We start from the raw sequence: 18,391 nt of genomic DNA on the forward strand, positions 1-18,391 counted from the left end.
CACCAGAGAACCCATGAAACACAATCAAGTGGAGCCCAGCAATCCGATTTTTAACAATTTCAAGGGTGATGAATATGCTCAGTTAAATTTTGAACCACTCTTCTGGATTAAGGCTCTGTAACAATTTAAGAACAACCAACAAAAACTTGCCATTCAGATAGAGCTTTAAAAAAAGTCACTTAACTCTTTATATTCTACTCAGAGTACACAGCATGTGGTAAACTGTATGAGGCATATAGAGGGTCTGTAATTGATGAAGAATATACAATTTTTAATTGATAAATTAAAATTCATCAAAATTTAAAACTTCTGTTCATCAAAAGACAATATTAAGAAAAATAAAACAGACTGGGAAAAATAATCTTGATACATATATCTGAAAAGGACATATTCAGAATACTTAAAAAACTCCTACAACTCAATAGTTTTTAAAAAATCATTTCTAAAATGGACATGTTTTGAACAGACACTTGACAAAGTAAAGACATCATGGCCAATAATCGCATAAAAAGATGCTCAAAATCAGGGAAATGAACATTAAAATCACACTGAGATACATACCTAACAGAATGGCTAAAATAAAGACTGATAACATTATATGCTAACAAGCATTTTAAGCAATTAGAATGCCATTCATTGTTAGTGGGATTCATTGTTAGTTTCACTTTAGAAAACTGTTTGGCAGTTTATTATAAAGTCAAATATACACCTACCCCATAACCCAAAATTCCACTTCTAGGTGCTTACCCAAGAGAAATGAAAGCATATATTCACAAAGTCTCGCACAAGAATATTCACAGCAGATTAATTCAAAATAACTTAGGGAATTCCCTGGCCGTCCAGTGGTTAGGACTACACCCTTCCCCTGCAGGGGGCTTCAGTTTCAGTCCCTGGTTGGGGAACTAAGATACTGAATGTGGCCAAAATAAAACAAAACAAAATAACCTAAAACTGGAAACAACCCAAACATCCATGAATAGATGAATGGATAGACAAACTGTGGTAGAACCATACCATGGAATATTACTCAACTATGCGAAGTAATGAACTATATGAATGTAATGAAATAAAATTTTATATTTTAAGGCAAGACAAGAAAAGTTAAACATAAAATTCTCTCTGTGTGTCCACTTCGGCCTCCTTCCTCCCTCCCGAATATGCACTGTGCATCTATCTGCGTTACACATTAACCAGAGCTCATCAAAGATGGGAGTGCTTGCTCGACTGTAAAGATCAATATTATTTTTCCTTTCTTCTGATGCTAGCAATGTGACTTTTTAGAAGAATAAAGTTCCCTCCCAGCTCTGTAAGGGGTCTAGTGACTTACTGCTCACTTTGTATGTGCTTACGTGGACTATGTACATTTGGTGAACTTTATGTAAACATTAGTATGTCATTTGATGTACGAGTCTTTGTCTCAAAAATGTATATGACTGTGCTTTCAACTTCTAACTGGAGGAACAGTTCTCAGAGCTTTATGAGAATCTGTCTCCCAGGTTATAATCCTCAGTTTGGCTCAAATAAAATTCCCTTTTATTCCTTAAGTTGACTGTTAAATGAATTTTTGTTGACAAAAGAATCTCAAAATCATTATACTATGTGGGAAACCAGACACAAAACAGTATAGTTTGATTTAGGTGAAATTCTAAAACAGGTGAAACTAACCTATGGTGAAAGAAATTATCTTGCCTTAGGGAAAGGTAGGGATTGACTGTTGCAGCCATAAATGAACTTTCTGAGGTTATGGAGATGATTTATATCCTGATAGGGGTGTGGGTAACATGAGTATATATGTTTATCAGAACTCATCGAACTATATCAATTAAGACCTGTTTATCTCACTGTCTGTATTGCTGTTTGTAGTTTATACCTCAATTTAAAAACAATAATACAGTCATATTTTGGACCATTTGGGTCACAACCTTAGACACAGGCAACAACTTCCAGGATACTAGTTTGAGGTAGTATTAACCATTGCATTGGTACCAAGTGATGAAATAAATGGACAGTTTTTAAATTTCTAAACTCATTAGGATTTTAAAAACCAAAATTTTTTCCTTGACATGGTACGCATACATATTTCAAGTTTGAGAAATCCATCTCTAAGTTATCGTGATACCAAAGGACAAGAACAAAGAGTTCTGTTTCTTCCTTTTTACAGCCTCCTGTGTCCCTGTGTAAATTACCTCTGCTTCCCCCATCCCAGTTGTTCCCATTTCTGTGACTCTGATGTCCACACAAATGGCTTTGACCAATACTCTCTCCCAAACCATAGTTTCCACATTCTAGATGCCCAAAAGGCATTTATACCTGATATTCCACTGACATATCAAACTCACAGATACAAGAAACTGAAAGTAAATTTAATATTAATTATTCGTCTTGCCCCCAAACCTGCTCTTCCTCTTAACCTCCCAGGTTTATGTGAAAGACACTATTACATTAATTAATTCAGCTAGACTCAAATATGCATATGGGAATTTATTAGGGGATAAAGATAATAAATTAAAAATGACTCATTAAAAACAATAAGGCTGGGGGACTTCCCAGGTGGCACAGTGCATGAGACTCTGAGCTCCCAACGCAGGGGGCCCAGGTTTGATCCCTGGTCCAGGAGCTAGATACTACGTGCATGCCGCAACTAAGAGTTTGCATGGCGCAACTAAGACCCAATGCAACCAAATAAATAAATATTAATTTAATAAAAATAAGGCTGGATTCCTACTTCACTTATACTAAAATAAGTTCTTGACAGATTAAAAAAGTTTAACCAAAATATGGAACAAAAGTACTAGAGGAAAATGTGTAGAATAATCTTAGAGTGAGGAAGTCTTTTATAAGCATATCATGAAATTCAGAAACCAAAAGTGAAAATATCAAGAAAATAGACTACATAGATTTTTGTAAATATCTGCATAACAACAACAATAATGATAATTAACATAATCAAAAGAGACTGGGAGAAAATATATGTTATGCATGAGAGACAAAGAGCTAATTGCCATGCTACATAAGGAACTTTTGAAAATCAATAGGGAAAAAGCCAATAAACAGAAATTGAATATTGGACTTCCCTGGTGGCACAGTGGTTAAGAATCCTCCTGCCAATGCAGGGGACACAGGTTTGAGCCCTGGTCTGGGAAGATCCCACATGCCGCAGAGCAACTAAGCCCGTGTGCCACAACTACTGAGCCTGAGCTCTAGAGCCCATGAGCCAGAACTACTTGGAGTCCGCGTGCCTAGAGCCCCTGCTCCGCAACAAGAGAAGCCACCTCAATGAGAAGCCCGCGCACCACAACAAAGAGTAGCTCCCGCTCGCCACAACTAGAGAAAGCCCGCACGCAGCAACGAAAACCCAATGCAGCCATAAATAAATAAATAAGAGATTGAATACTGACATTAAAAGGCAATTCAGTTGGGAGTTTGGGGTTAGTAGATGCAAACTATTGTATATAGAATAGGTAAACAACAAGGTCCTGCTGTATAGCACAGGGAACTATATTCACTATCCTGTGATAAACCATAATGGAAAAGACTATGAGAAAGAATGTATATATGTTTAACTGAATCACTTTGCTGTAGAGCAGAAAATAACAGAACATTGTAAATCAATTATACTTGAATATATGTTTTTTAAAAAAGAAATTCAAGATGACAAAATTTGAATGGCCAAAACACGTGACAAAATACTCAACCTCACCATTAGTCAACAAAATGAAATTGACACTATTTTAAGTTCTCTAACAGATTGAAAAATCTTTAAAGATATATATATATATATATATTTTTTTTTTTTTTTTTTTTTTTTGCGGTACACGGGCCTCTCACTGTTGTGGCCTCTCCCGTTGCGGAGCACAGGCTCCGGACGCGCAGGCTCAGCAGCCATGGCTCACGGGCCCAGCCGCTCCGCGGCATGTGGAATCTTCCCAGACCGGGGCAAGAACCCGTGTCCCCTGCATAGGCAGGCGGACTCTCAACCACTGCGCCACCAGGGAAGCCCTAAAGATATTTTTTAATTAATAATTTTTGTCTGTTATGTTAACTCTTGTATTTACTAGTCAAGATAGGCTAGTTTACACTAAGTTAACACATTAAATCCAAGATCTCAGTGGCTTCACTTTAAGAAGTGAAGGTCAACCAGCCAGGGCTCTGCTTTACAGTTACCACAGAAAGCCAGGTAAAGGAGGTTCCTCCATTCTGTAACTCCAAGAATATCTAATAAAAGGACATTCCAGGCAGAGGAAACACCAAGTGCACAGAACACGTGCCTAGGCAGCCTGATGGGCTCAAGCATCTGCAAGAAGCCTAGTGTGGCTGAAAAGAATAAAATAGGGAAGTAGGAGGTAGGAGGTGAAGCCGGAGAGGGGAGGGGTGGGCATGTGGGGATGGAGGTCTGTTAGGGCCATTTAGGTCACGTGACAACTTTGGATTTTATTCTTGGCGTCTCTGCACATTGCACTACACCACCACCCACTGAATAACCTTTTTAAGACATAGATCAGATTGTTTTCCTACTTTCTTACAACCTGTCAATAACTTCTGGTCTACATGACCATACATGATCTTTGTCCCACCTTTGACTCCGCTCACATTGTCAGCCTCTAGCCTCAAAAAGACATACAGACAGACACATGTAGACACACAGACAGACACACACAATCTTAATTAGGTCTCCATGTTTTCCTTTCTCACAGCATTTTACACCTTTATTTTTTTAGCGTTTTTTATGTGTGATTACCATCATTTACTTCATGTCTGTCTCCTTACACTCAAGTATAAACTTAAGTTTTTCACCTCTGTGTATCTGCTCCAGACTCAGCACCTGGCACAGAATGGATATTTTGTAAATATTTTTTGAATATATGAATCAATGAGTAAATGAATGGATTAAAATCAATATCAAAAGCAGAATTTGGGCTTCCCTGGTGGCGCAGTGGTTGAGAGTCCGCCTGCCGATGCAGGGGACATGGGTTTGTGCCCCGGTCTGGGAGGATCCCACATGCCGCGGAGCGGCTGGGCCCGTGAGCCATGGCCGCTGAGCCTGCGCATCCGGAGCCTGTGCTCCGCAACAGGAGAGACCACAACAGTGAGAGGCCCGCGTACCGCAAAAAAAAAAAAAAAAAGCATAATTTATTGGTGAACTTATTTCATTCTTACTAAATTCTCAATTGTGTAAGTGCATGAATATAATACTTTTTTGATTGTTTTTTCCCCCAAAGTAGACTTTATTCTAAACAATCCAAATTAATAAGGTATGTGTTTGTCATTATTCTATTGCTAAAGATAACTGGTTTGCTCTTCTAAGCACCAGTGATTGAAGAGACAGCACATCTTAACTGTGAAAAGAAATCACTATAGGAAAAGGCAGAATAGTAGAAAAAGTGTAGAAAGAGTCTATTTCTGTTGATGATTGCTAATAGCGAAATTGAAGTATGTATATTTAAAGAACAAATATTCAAAATATTTAGTGTTGAAGATGAAAACCTGACCAAAACTAGCCTTTGTTTGTGTCAGACTATTTTTATGTTGTACTGGCAAGAAAATTTGCATTCTAGGAGGTAACATATTTCTAGGCAACTTAAGATGGCACTCTGCTTAAGGATTTTTTTTTTAAATAGCTTTATTTATATATAATTCACATACCATAAAACTCAATTTAATTGTACAGTTTGTACAATTTAATGGTTTTCAGTAGATTGACAGAGCTGTGTAGCCATCACCACCGTTCAGTGACCCTTGCCAAATTCTCTGAAGTGACCATTGGAATTGTCAGGTTCGTGGAGCGAGGGTACAGAAGTTCAACTGAAGGGTGAGGAGAGAGAATGGAAAATAAAGACATGGATGCCAATACTGTAGAAAATTCTTCCAAATACTTTTCCTGTGAAGGGGTTAAGTAAAGGCATGGAAGCTGGAGAGTGATAGAAGATCCCAGGAGAATTGTAAGTTTGGGTTTTAGGTTTTGTTTTGTTTTAGCAGGTCCAATATTAGATCATGTTTATATGATAGTGGGCATGATCCATTAACCAGTGGGAGGTGTTATGGGTTGATATGTTGAAGTCCTAAGCTGCAACACCACAGAATGTGATCTTTTTTGGAAACAGGGCCATTGACCAACTCACATTTACCAGGGCAGGGATGTATAGTTCTCCTAAAGGGAGGTACACTGCGAGTTTCATGGCCCAGCCTAACATCAATGGAGGTGAGAAGTATAATCCTCCCCTTGGAATTACTGTATTTGAAGAATAATACAAGGTGCTGCACCTTGTAAGGAGTAAAGGCAGTGGATACGAGTACATAAGTATTTATGTTGGAAAATTTAATAGAGGAAGGATGAGGAAGTCCCTGTCTGACTGCTTCAATTTTCAGTGAAGTATGTGGTAATGCCATCAGCTGAGGGTGATAAGGAATGAGGGATACATGAGTCAGGACTTTGAGGAGAGGCCTGAGCTAAAATTATATGTTATCACTTTTTAGCTAATGTGGGGAAACTTTTTAAACTTTTTTAAAAAATATTTATTTATTTATTTTTGGCTGCATTGGGTCTTTGCTGTGGCGCACAGGCTCTTCTCTAGTTGTGGCACGCAGGCCTCTCTCTAGTTATGACACACAGGCTTAGTTGCCCCATGGCATGTGCGATCTTAGTTCCCTGACCAAGGATCGAACCTGCATCTCCTGCATTGGAAGGTGGATTCTTAACCACTGGACCACCAGGGAAGTCCCCTTTAAAACTTTTTATTATAAAAATTTTCAAACTTACAGAAAAGTTTAAAGAATAGCTTAATGGATACCATTATACCTTCTACCTAATATTGTTTGGTTATTATATCTTATTAGTTTTATTTTCATCTAAATCAACACTTCTACTTTTTTAAAAGAATTAAACCTTTATTTTTTTTAAGAGCAGTTTTAGGTTCATAGCAAAACTGAAGGGAAGTTACAGAGGTTTTTCAAATACCCACCGCCCTCACACATGCACAGCATCCCCATTATCAACATCCCCCATCAGAGTGGTACATTTGTCACAACCGATGAATCTATGCTGACAAATCATAATCACCCAAATCCCATAATTTACATTATGGATCACTTGTGCTGTTGTACAGTCTATGGGTTTAGACAAATGTATAATGACATGTATCTATCACTGTGGTATCATACAGGGTATTTTCACTGCCCTAAAGATCTTGTGCTCTGCCTATTTATTCCACCCCACCCTTCACCCCCTGGCAACCACTGATCCTTTTACTGCCTCCATAGTTTTGCCCTTCCCAGAATGTTATATATTTGGAATCATACAGTGCGTAGTCTTTGCAGATTGGCTTCTTTCACTTAGAAATATGCATCTAAGATTCCTCCTCTAGGACTTCTCTGGTGGCGCAGTGGTTAAGAATCCACCTGTCAATGCAGGGGACACGGGTTTGAGCCCTGGTCCGTGAAGATTCCACATGCCGTGGAGCAACTGAGCCCGTGTGCCACAACTACTGAGCCCGCATGCCACAACTACTGAAGCCCGCATGCCTAGAGCCCATGCTCCACAACAAAGAGAAGCCACTGCAATGAGAAGCCTATGCACCGCAACCAAGAGTAGCCCCCGCTTGCCGCAACTCGAGAAAGCCTGTGTGCAGCAACAAAGACCCAAGTCAGCAAAAAGTTAATTAATTAATTAATTAAAAAAAAAGATTCCTGCTCTATGTCTCCTCATGGTTTGAGAGCTAGTAATTTTTAGAGCTGAATGAGCTTCCATTGTCTGGAGGTCTGGATGTACCACAGTTTATTTATCCATTCACCTACAGAAGGATATCTTGGCTGCTTCCACATTTGGACAATTATGAATAAATCTGCTATATACATATGTGTGCAGGTTTTTGTGCAGACATTCCTACTTTTTTTTTCCGTCACTTTGGCTTTTTGAAGATACCAATGATGATACCAATTATCTGATTATTTTCTTCAGGGAGTCATTTAATATTCCACTAAGCTTTGTGTTTTCTGTAAAGTGAATTTTTTTTGAGACTTGATTAGATTGACGATGCTGTGTATTCCATATTGTAACACATTAGATGACAAAAGATCATCTCAATATTAGTGATTTTATGTTTTCCCATTTGTTAGAGTGGTACTTTTTTTACCCTTTGCAATAGTAAGTCATCTTTGGGGTCCTACTTTGGAATCTGTAAATATCCTGAAACCTAACAACTTTCACCAAATTGCCTCCATTGACGTTCCTCATCTAAATCAATTATCACATCGGATGCAGCAAAGTGGTAAAGATGGTGTTTGAATTCATGAAATTCAGTGAGCTCATGTAGGAAGAGAGTGTGGATAAAGAAGAAACGGTTAATCCCTTACTCACCCCAACAGTTACAAGTATAGTGCAGGATGGTTCAGCAAAGGAGTGAGGAAAGAAACAGGTGAAAGGAAAACCAAGGAAATGGCCTCAGCGGTCTAGAAATGAGAGCTTTCAAGAAAGAGGAAGTTGTGAATTAGAGTAAGATGGAACTAGAGAAGTGTCCATTGGATTTGGCAAGATAGAATTCACTGGAGAAATTAGCAGGAGACTTCACAGAGGACTGGGGACAGAAACCAAACTACAGTGGGTTAGAGTATATGAGAACTAACAAAGGAGAAAGAGCCATACTATGTACCTTTTTCAGAGGTGGCTTTAAGTATCTCTAGCTTAGGCATGTCAATAAACATTTATTGGCTTTCACAAATTTTACATTTTTTTTTTCCTTTGGTCATTTCTCTCAATGTGAGCTTTTTTTATTTTTAAATGTCCTAATGTCAGTGGATTATTTTTTTTAATTTATTTAATTAATTTATTTTATTATTTTTGGCTACGTTGGGTCCCCGTTGCTGCACACGGGCTTTCTCCAGTTGCCTCGAGCTGGGGGCTACTCTTCATTGCGGTGTGTGGGCTTTTCATTGCAGTGGCCTCCCCTGTTGCAGAGCACGGCATCCAGGCACGTGGATCCCAGCAGTTGTGGCTCGTGGGCTCCAGAGCGCAGGCTCAGCAGCTGTAGCGCACAGGCCCAGTTGCTCCACAGCATGTGGGATCTTCCCGGACCAGGGCCCGAACCCATGTCCCCTGCATTGGCAGGCGGATTTTTAACAACTGCGCCACCAGGGAAACCCCTCAACGTGAGCTTTGAAGTGTAGCATGGTGGGATAAGATCTTGAAATACTAACCTTCATGGTTTTTACATTTCTTACTGCACTTCCTTAATTTTTCCTACCCAGGTGGCAAGCATCCGTAGAGCCAGGAGGAGAATTAGGATGATTCAAGTGAAAGTACACAGAAACAGCAAATATTTTTTCTGCTGTTGTTATTCTCTTGAATCTAGAGCTAACAGGGACTGTGAAGTGAATGGGGGAGGGAGAGGATCAATCAATTCCGGCTCAGGGAGAATGGATAAACGTTACTGTGACTGAGCTGGAGACAGAAGGTATTGAAGCCACCCTCTCTGTTGTAACAGTCTCCAGAAAATCTAGTCGACAAAATTTGATTTGTGATTGAGGTTCAGATGACTTCTAACTAAAAGGACTATTGAATGAGCTAGACTTGGAGTCCTAACTAAAACCTTTGTAATGAGAGTAGATGTCTCAATGTCTTTAGACCCTGGGGCCTTATCTTTTACACTGCCTCCACCCTCCTGGGCCCCACCCTGTACAATGTGGTGTGTTCATGTAGAAGTCATGAATGGCAGCAAGAAGAGAGGATGTGGTAGAAGGGTTCCAGGGAGAGTGGGGAAGGTGGCAGGGCATCCCAAACTGCAGACAATCCCCTCTTGTCATTAGTGTGGAGCATGGACGGGTATTCACGGTTATGGGCTATGATGGAGAGATAGGGCCTGACTGGAACTAGACACACCCCAAGCTTCTCATCACTTGGATTTTTACCTGTCAGCCCAACACACACAGGCCAGGTCCTGCATGTTCCTTGGCAGGCAGCATGGCAAAAACCTTGAGGCAAAAGTTTGGAGGCTTAATAAACAGACCGAAGTTTAGCTCATTCCTCCCAAAGAGACCTCATCCACACACTCAGTACACTCTAGCCTGACACTCCCTCAGGAATGCAGTCCACTCATATCAGAGCTGAATTCTGAAAGATCTAAAATCTCTCCCTCTTCTTTTGCAGAAAGCCAGGACTATTACTACTACTACTACTACTAACTACTACTACTTAGCAACTTTATGGAAAGCTAACCTCATTGGCCACTCACTCACGTAGCTGGTGTAAACCCTTGCTGGTCATTTATTATCATCTGTACCTTCATCCCCATAACACTATTAAAGCTGCGCTCCTTTTTCTTCAGAGTAGTTAAATGACTTTGTAATGTTACATTTATAAGGATGACTGATTGTCTTTCTAGCTATACTGTAAACTCTGAAGACAGGAATTGCCTTGGTTCTTTCTATAGCCTCTAGCACAGTGGTTATTTAAAAAATCTTGATAGTTGCTAAATGACTCTAACAACATTCGGGCAGATCTCACTGATCCTAAAGATCAATTACCATCGGCACAGTCATCATTTCCAGATGTGTGTCTCTAGCTCAGAGCCTTTTCCTGAGGGCATATGTATGCAAGATTCTACCTGACATCTCCACTTCCTCAAATTCAGTGTGTATCAAACCGGAAGTGTCAACTTGCCTATGCAAATGTGCTTTTTTAACCCAAGTTCTTTATCTCAAGGAATAGTATGGTCTTTCCTCCAACTTCCCAAGCCAGAAAGCCTTGAATTCTTCCTCAGGCCAGAGGCCACATTTTACCCTTACATGGAGTATTGTTTTTTTTTTTTAAGCAACTAGACAGTGTCTAACTATATACGAGGTATTCATAAATAGTATTGGATGAATAGTCTGACTTCAGGTTTATTCCCATTCAATTAATTTCCTACTCAGCAGTCAGAGTGATGTTCTGAAACATACCTGTTGCTGCTCTAATACCCTTTAATGGCTCACCATTGTCCACAGGTTAAAGATCAAACTCTTATTGCATGTTTTGCTCTTTATGATTCACACAATCAGATCTACTTACCCTTGCAGTTTAACTCCTCACCACTTTTCTGCTGGTGATACTGAATGTTCAGTTTCTCAAATATGCCAAACTCTCCTACCTTCCCATTTCATGTAATTTACATTTGCACTGAATCCTTATATCCCCAGCCCCCTTCATCTGACTCACTCCTACTAATTCTTGAGGTTCTACCTTAGCAATCACCTCCTGACCTGACCTGGACAAGGTTAGAGACTCCTGGCTAGATCACTAAGTACTTAGCTAATCAAGCACGTACTTAATCAGGCACTTAGTTAATCAAGGACTACATTGTCTTTTGCTACCAAACAGTTTTGTAGAGAATATTCTTATACTGAATTCTATCCATATTTGTATGGATATCTGAAAGATTAAGTCCTAGAAGAGGAATTTCTGGATCAAAGAGCACATGATTTTTGACTTTAACAGATACTGTCAAGATGATTTTTATGGGGACTTCCTTGGTGGCGCAGTGGTTAAGAATCCACCTGCCAATGCAGGAGTCATGGGTTCGAGCCCTGGTCCGGGAAGATCCCACATGCCATGAAGCAACTAAGCCTGTGCACCACAACTACTGAGCCTACACTCTAGAGCCTGTGTGCCACAACTACTGAAGCCCTCGAGCCTAGAGCCCATGCTCCACAACAAGAGAAGCCACTGCAATGAGAAGCCCACGCACCACAACGAAGAGTAGCCCCCACTCATCACAACTAGAGAAAGCCCACACGAAGCAGCAAAGACCCAATGCAGCCAAAAATAAATGAATAAATCAGTTAATTTTAAAAAACGATGATTTTTATGATTAAGTTGTATGATATGCCATTTCCTCCTACCTTCACCTTAGTGTGTCATCAAAGTTTTGATCAATGTTAATCTGATATGGAAAGATTAACATTTCATCTTACTTTGCATAACTTGGATGATGAGTAAGATTATCTTCTCAAAAATGAAGAACATTTGCATTTCTTCTTTTAAGTTACATCTGTATGGATCTGGTTTACTTATTGATTTAAAAAAGCCTCTAATCAGAGGAAATTTGCATTGCATGACTTTGTGTTTGTCATTTTATTATGGAATTTTTCTACATCCAGATTCTTTTACTTTTTAAGAAATCACAGCTATCTTTTCTGGCTTCATAATCTTCTTTAGAAAGCCTCTCCCTTTTGAAATTATAAAGACATTCTCCCACATTATCCTGTAATAGTTTTCTAGTTTTTTTAATTAAAAAAAATTTTTATTAGAGTATAGTTGACTTACAATGTTTTGTTAGTTTCTGCTGTACAGCAAAACAGAAATAGAGTCACAGATGTAGAAAACAAACTTATGGTTGCCGGGGGGTGGGGGGCGTGGGGGTGGGGGTGGGGAAGCACAGCAGGGTGAAGAGGGATAAATTGGGAGACTGGGATTGACAAATCCAGTCATATCAAATATGATATATATCAAATAGATAACTAACAAGGACCTACTGTATAGCACAGGGAACTCTTCTCAATACACTGTGATGACCTATATGGGAAAAGAATCTAAAAGAGAGTGGATATATGTATATCGTTTTGTTTTTTTTTTTTTAATTTAAATCTGGAGTTTATTTTTGGTTCGAGAGTGAGGTAAAAGATGCAACTTCTTTCCAACATGCGGAAAGCCAGTTATCTCAAAATCATTTGTTGAATAATCTACATTTTTAGGAAATTCCACCATTGTTATTTTAATTTTCTTTGTGAAGTAGAAGTTGCTATCATCTGCTGAGGGGAGGTGGTAAAGTCTGAGGTTTGAGAAAAATTCAAAATGGGAAAGAAAAAGAAACAATAATGTTAGATGACATTAAGAGCCTAGTTAAGGTAGAAAGCAGGACCTTGCCATGGCCACCAACTCTGAAATTAGACGATTTTCTTTAGTAGTGCTTGACGGCCTGGGTACAAAAGCATAAGATACAGACATTTGAATCTGTGAAGTGTTGAATTTAATAGGGAGGTGAGAGGAAAAAGAATGGAAAGATAGAGGGTAGAGTGATGGAACATTGAGTCTAAGATAAGTAGTAAAGGGAATTAAATAGAAGGTAGTCTGGTAACAACTCACTCTAAAACCTTGTGGCTTAAATGGCAACATCTATTTTGTCCACAAATCTGTAATTTGGGTAGGGTTCAGCCCAGGCCATTCATTGCTGCTTCACACCTGGGGCAGGTAACTCCAAGGATGGGAATCAACTGAAGGTGAATGGCTTCCAAGAATGAGTATCCAAGAACACGAGGGAGACACTGTATCATCTTTGATGAATATGGTAGACAAGCTAATGACTCCACCACATATGCCCACATCCTAATCTCTGGAACCTGTTAATAGGTTACTTTACATGGCAAAAGGGACTTTGCAGATGTTACTAAATTAAAGACTTTGAGATTGGGGGATTATACTTGATGATCTATGTGGGTCCAGGGTAATCAAACGAGTCCCTATAAGAAGGAAGCAGGAGGGTCAGAATCAGAAAAGATGTGACAGTGGAAGCAGAGATTTGAGTGATATGCTTTGAAGAGGGAGGAAGGGGCTATGGACCAAGGAATGCAGGTGACCACCAGAATCTGAGAAAGACAAGGAAACTGATTTGTCCCGGGAGCCTCCAGAAAGAATGCAGCCCTGCCAACACCTTGATTTCAGCCCCATAAGATGCATTTTAGACTTCTCACCTCCAGAATTTTTAGATAATAAATTTGTGATGTTTTAAACCACTAATTTTGGGGTCAATTTGTTACAGCAGCAATATGAAACTAATATAGATGACTTAGCTACTGAAGTTACATAGTGCCACTTCCACTATAGTTAATGGGCCTTCCCAATTCATGGCGTGGGGAGGAAACAGACCACTGTCTCGCAATGGAAGAGAATGTCACTTCAAAGAAGAGCGTGTTGGTTAGGACATATTATTGTGGCCATCTCTGGAAAATATTATCTGCAGTAGGAGGAAAATTGGGATCAACTTGATTAGTTAAGACCTATATGTTCAGAAGCCCAGTCTTCAGGAGCTGAGTACTTGTAAATCTTTATTAGGGCTTAACCGTGAACACTTTCCAATATGTGGCTTTTCAAGATTGGGTGCTTCTCAGAAATTATAGGCACTCTGGAGTAGTGTTAGCCAAAATATGGGAATATATTTTGAAGCTGTTCCAAATATCTATTAAAACTGCTAATAAATGGAATTTAGTACTTTATATAATGAGATAAAGGGGTTGTCTACCATTTCATACTCGAAGGATTGTATAATGCTGGGGATGAGAGGGGTTAGGTGGGGACAAGAAAATAAGGTTTGGGACTTGACATTCTCAATCTGAAACCATCATACATGTGGTACCAAAGATTCCTCCTAACAACTGTCCCATTTTCCTCATAATCTCAAAAGGGAAGAAATCATTAGCATCTACAAAAAAGGGCATTTTTTTTCCCTTAAGGGATTTTCTTCTGTTAATAATTTAAAAACACACACATTCTGAAACCCTCCCCCCAAAACAAAGCTCAAAATTTCCTAAGAATGAAAACTAATTTCCTTTGAACACATCTTAACTAAAAATAATGCATGTAAAAATGAACAGGTCTTACTAGTCTGTCAAACAGAGTGAAGTAAGTCAGAAAGAGAAAAACAAATACCTTATGCTAACACATATATATGGAATCTAAAAAAAAAAAGGTTCTGATGGCAGGACAGGAATAAAGATGCAGACATAGAGAATGGACTTGAGGACATGGGGAGGAGGAAGGGTAAGCTGGGACGAAGTGAGAGAGTAGCACTGACATATATACACTACCAAATGTAAATAGATAGCTAGTGGGAAGCAGCTGCATAGCACAGGGAGATCAGCTCAATGCTGTGTGACCACCTAGAGTGGTGGGATAGGGACGGTGGGAGGGAGACGCACGATGAAGGGGATATGGGTATACGGACAGCTGATTCACCTTGTTATTCAGCAGAAACTAACACAACATTGTAAAGCAATTATACTCCAATAAAGATGTTAAAAAAAAAGAATTAAACACACACACACACACACACACACACACACACACACACACACACACAAATGAACAGGTCTTAGGTCAATAAAAAATAAATCTAAAAAAAAAAATCCCCAAAGACCCCAAAAAGTTCTTCAGAAATAAAGCCATTTAAAACCAGTAGCCCAAGAGACAAGAATAATCACAATACTAAAACTTTAGTTTCAGAATGAACTACTTTTTAAGAGCTTTACTGAAGTATAACTGACATAATAAACTGTATGTATTTAAAGTGTACAATTTGGTATGTTTGATATACATACCCATAAAGTTGTCACCATAATCAAGATAGTGAATATATCCATCACACACAAAATAATGTCACCTTTCTTATTCCTGATATTGCTAGTTTATGTATTTTTATATTCTCTATCAGTCTAGCTAGATGTTTATCAATTTTATTGGCTTTCCTCAATGAATTATTTTCATTGATTTTTCTCTATTGTTTTTTCGTTTTCCTGTTTACTGATTTCTGCTCTGACCTTTATTATTCCTTTTCCTCTACTTACTTTGGATTTAAGTTGCTCTTTTCTTTCTTATTTCTAAGGTAAAAGCTGAGGTCATTGATTTGCAACCTTTCTTTTTTTTGAAATATAGGCCATCAGTGAAGTAATTTTGTGCTAAATCTGCTTTAGCAGCATTTCACGTTTTGATATGTTGTGTCTTCACTTTCATTCTGTTCAAAATAGTTTCTAATTTCTCTTTTGATTTATTCTTTGACCAGTGGCTCACTTAAAAGTGTGATAATTGATTTCCAACCATTTATGGGTTTTCCAGAGATTTTTGCTATTGATTTCTAATTCAATTCTATTGTGGACAGAGAACATACTTGGTTTGACTGGAATCCATTTAAATTTATTGAGACTGTTTTCATGGTCCAGTGTATAACCAATCTTGGTAAATTTTGTGTGCTCACTTAAAAAGTATTCTGCTGGTGTTAGGTGATGTCTATAAATGTCAATTTGATCAAGTTGGTTCACAGTATTTTTTAAATCTTCTATGTTCTTTCTCATTTTCTATTTATTTGTTCTACAATTTAATGAGGGAGGCTATTGATATCTCTGACTATAATTACAGAGTTTTCTATTTCTCCTTGTAAATCTATCAATTTAAAAAAATATGTATTTATTTTTGGCTGCGTTGGGTCTTTGTTGCTGCGTAAGGGCTTTCTCTAGTTGTGGCGAGCAGGGGCTGCTCTTCTCTGCGGTGCGCGGGCTTCTCATTGCGGTGGCTTCTCTTGCTGCGGAGCATGGGCTCTAGGCGCGCAGGCTCAGTAGTTGTGGCACACAGATCTGGTCTGATCTTCGCAGACCAGGGCTCAAACCCATGTCCCCTGCATTGGCAGGCAGATTCTTAACCACTGTGCAACCAGGGAAGCCCAAATCTATCAATTTTCGATTCATGTATTTTGAGACCATGACTGGGTACATAAATGTTTAGATTTTGGCCTCCTGATGAACTGACTCATTTATCATTATGAAATGAACTTCTTTATATTCCCAGTAATAGTCTTTGCTCTGAAATCTATTTTGTCTGATATTAATACAGCTACTCTAGTTTTTGTTTTAAATTGGTTAACATTATCATGGCATATCCTTTTTTTTTTTTTGTGGTAAGAATATTTAACAGATCTACCCTCTAAGAAAATTTTAAGTGTAAAATACAGTATTTTAATTATAGGCATGATGTTGTAGAGCAGATCTCTAGAACTTACCTTGCATAACTGAGATTTTATGCCTGTTGATTAGCAACTCCCCATTTCCCCCGCCACCCAGGCCCTGGCAACCACCATTGTATTCTCTGCTTCTATGATTCTATTTTAGATACCTCATATAAGTGGAATCATGCAGTTTTTGTCCTTTGGTGATTAATTTAGTTTACTTGGCATAATGTCCTCAAGATTCATCCATTTCTTGCACATGGCAGGATTTCCTTCTTTTTAAAGGATGAATAAGATTCCATTGCAGGTATGTATCACATTCTCCTTATCCATTCCCACATCTTGGCTATTGTGAATAACAACACAATGAATGTGGAAGTGTAAATAACTCTTTGAAATCCCGATTTCAATTATTTAGGATAAATACCCATAAGTGGGATTGCTGGATCATATGGTAGTTCTATTTTTAATTTTTTGAGGAAGCTCCATCCTATTTTCCATAGCGTCACACCATATTAAATTTCCACCAACAGTGTGTAAGAGTTCTATTTTTTCTACACCCTTGCCAATACTTTCTTTGCTTCTTTTGTCATGCAGAAAGTTTTTAGTTGCATCTAATCCCACTTGTCCATTTTTGCTTTGCTTGACTGACCTTTTGGTATCATAACCAAGAAATTGTTGCCAAGACCAATGTCATTAAGTCTTTTCCATGTTTTGTTACCGTAGTTTTAGTTTAAGGTCTTACGTTTAAGCCTTTAATCCTTTTTTAGTTGACTTTTGTGTAGTGTAAGATAAGGTTCCAATTTCCTTCTTTCGCATTTGGATATCCAGTTTTCCCAACACTATTTGTTGGAGAGACTATTCTTTCCCCATTTCCAAACGGAATTTGTCTGTATTGCTGTTGAATCAGTGTGTTTGTGGGAGGAAGGAGGGCCCAGGTCTTCCTCTCCCTTCAGCATGGTGTATCTTTTAACACCCTTGTACTTTTCACCTGTTTTTGTCATTATATTTGAAGTGTATTTTTGTTGGCAGCATATAGTCAAGTCTTGCTTTTTAATCTAATTTGATCATTTCTGCATTTTAATTGAGGTATACAGACCATTTACATTTAATGTGACTATTGATATGGTTAAGTTTAAATTCATCATACTGCTATTTGATTTCTTTTTGACCCCTCTGTTCTGTTTTCCTTTTCCTCTTTTTCTGCCTTTTTTTGAATTAATTGAATATTTTTTTATGATTCCGTTTTATCTTCTTTGTTGGTTTATTGGCTACAAGTGTTTTATTTTAGTGATTGTGTTAGGGTTTACAGTACACATTGTTAAGTTACCAGTCTGTCTTCAAGTAACATTATACCACTTTACATATAGTATAAGGAACTTACAATCATATACTTGCATTCTCCCCTCCAGGGCTTTGAGCTATTGCTGTCATACTCTAATTTTAAGTATGTATAAACTACAGACCACATTGCTATTCTTTTTGTTTAAACAGTCAATTATATTTTAAAGACACTAATAAGAAAAAAGTTTTTTATGTCTGAAAGTAAGTTTTCATCTTTGCTTCTGAGAACTATTTTTGTTGAGATAGTTTTAGGTTGAATTTTTCTTTATCATTGCTTTTCAGCAATTTGTGATGTTTCATATTTACTGTTC

This window comes from Delphinus delphis, chromosome 3, assembly GCF_949987515.2.
Source record: "Delphinus delphis chromosome 3, mDelDel1.2, whole genome shotgun sequence".
In the NCBI taxonomy this organism is placed as follows: domain Eukaryota; kingdom Metazoa; phylum Chordata; class Mammalia; order Artiodactyla; family Delphinidae; genus Delphinus; species Delphinus delphis.